Raw genomic sequence first — 2,358 nt, forward strand, 5'->3', positions numbered from 1 at the left:
GAGTAGCTTCTGCAAAATTGTATGATCATTTCTTCCATGTACTCTGTGGTCATCTTGAGGACATTGCATTTGCAGTTAACTCTTCTACATCCAGAAGTAGATTTACCATCAAGCTAATAGAATAAAGCTTGATGGTAAATGGTGACTAGATAACAAATCGTGGTAACATCCTACTGAGGAATGAAAACGTAAACCTCCCCTTATGATTGAAAAACCTGGACATAACACAACAAGTGACAGAAGACTGAGAAAAAGCAGACGACAACCAAGAGTCCCCAGGATGTGAGGAACAACACGACAGTGAGTTCCCAGGGTTTCCTGACTTTCTCCCGTGTATCCTGAACAGGGGTCTGAAAAATTCTCCAACCTAGAACTGCCAACAGATAGAGACAAAAACAGCTCCAAGAAAAGCCTACATAGTTGAATTCTAGGATAGGCTGTGTCAGTATGTCATGGACTAGAGCCAGTTTATATAATCTCTAACCTATTTGGGATTATTTGCATGAAATTTGGACCCCAAGCATCTTGTATGAAGGGTCACAGTTACAGCAATTCATAGAAGCTCCTCACAATAGATGGGCATTTCCTATCTTTGGATAAGTGTGTTCCCCTTCCAGTTTTCCCTCCCCCACTGTCAGCACAGCAGGCAACCAGACCTGGTTAGTACAACTGTCTTTTGGTGGACACTCTCATTTCCATTTCTATCAGTAACCACCACATGACAGTATATTTTAAATCCTTGTTGGAAAATTGCAAGTAATATCCAATTATATACTGTAGAGGCTGTCGGAGTTTTTCTCGGGTTTTGAGATAAATCGAGGCCAGAGATCTGAAAGAATTACCTTATTTTTATTTGCTACAATTTGGTTTTCATACTTCAGTCTATAAGAGAAACTATATTGAAGGCTGCTTCATTGCCATAAGCAAGTGTGGCAGATTGAGTTGTTTATAACTGCTAATATCCCCATTTACCATTTCAGGGAAGCATAGCGAATCGGACAGCTTTTCTTTCTGTGTGGGCTTGCTTCAGAGGTCAGCAGGTGATAGAGAAGTGATGTTTGGTAAATTGGAGTTTTGTCCCAAAACATAAAATATTGGTCAAGTGGCTCCCAAAGGCAGTTAACAAACTAATGATGGTCCCATCACAGGATAAATTTATTTAGCATACATTATGGCACAAGCACTTATAGCAAAAACTTTAATTAAAAATGTACTGAAGTGTAACAATATAAGTCTACTTTGGGTATTAATGTTTCCCTTGGAGCACTGATATGATCTTCCTGTTTCAAGTAAGCTGAAGATTAAATAATAATCAACAATTTGCAAATAGATTTAAAAGTACTATTTTTTTCTCCTTATGTTTCAACAACGAGTAAATTCAAATGTGGTTCTTTTCAAAGCATGTGGCCATAAGTAGCTCCCTCACCCATGGAACTAATATTATATAAAATAAATTGGCTGTCACAACGGGCAAACAGAAATTTTTCATGGCTCCCACAAGAGACCTGAACTGCCATCATCATGGTGCTTTCCTCTTGGGTCCTTTCACAGATGGAAAGGCAAGTCCTGATCCCACATAAAGCCCTCCGAATCCAGAGATCTTCACTGCTTGAGGCGCCCAAGACTGCAGCTCCCCAGGACGGTGATGGGTGCACTGGCCCCAGGGTGCTCAGAGAGCCTGCCTGGTGCCGCATCAGGCACATATGTGGCCCTGGGCCCCCGGGCTCACCTCTCCTCCAGTCCTGGATGTCAGTGTGGAAGCAGTTGGGTAACCTGTGCCCATTCAGTCCTTCCAGCTTTAGAGACTGGGTTCCTCAAATCTGTTCAGGACCTGAACCTTTCTTTTCTACTTCTCCCCGCTTTAGAACCAGTGAAGAATTTCTTGTCACATCCTATCCCAGCAGAGGCTGCTGAGCCGTGGTAAATGTCCCCTCCCAGAGTGTCACTGTCTGACTGTGCAGGCAGCTCTGTGGTGCAGCAGTGCTTCAGTGCTAAATAGTTAATTCCATTGCCACGTCTTCCCACTACCACCCTCGGTTCCCAGCAATGGATGGATAATCTCATCTTTTGAACGTCTAGTGCAGCCAGGTATGTATCGAGCTGAGGGAACACACTCCCCCTACCACTCTGGAGGGGCATCTCTTTGTGTTGAATCAGAAATGAGTGCTGCAGATTCTCCAACACCTCTGACTTTCTGTACTGCAGGCTGCTGTGCCTTCCTGGTGAATCATTTGTGACTCTGGTTGCAAAAACTGCTGTTGTCTCAGCAGGGATGAAGGTTATGTTTCCTCAAACTTAAATTATTTGAAACCTACTTATGTAGAATGTGGACAAGACTAAGGGAAGGTGCATACACAG

This window comes from Myotis davidii, unplaced genomic scaffold (assembly GCF_000327345.1).
Source record: "Myotis davidii unplaced genomic scaffold, ASM32734v1 scaffold1488, whole genome shotgun sequence".
Taxonomy (NCBI): domain Eukaryota; kingdom Metazoa; phylum Chordata; class Mammalia; order Chiroptera; family Vespertilionidae; genus Myotis; species Myotis davidii.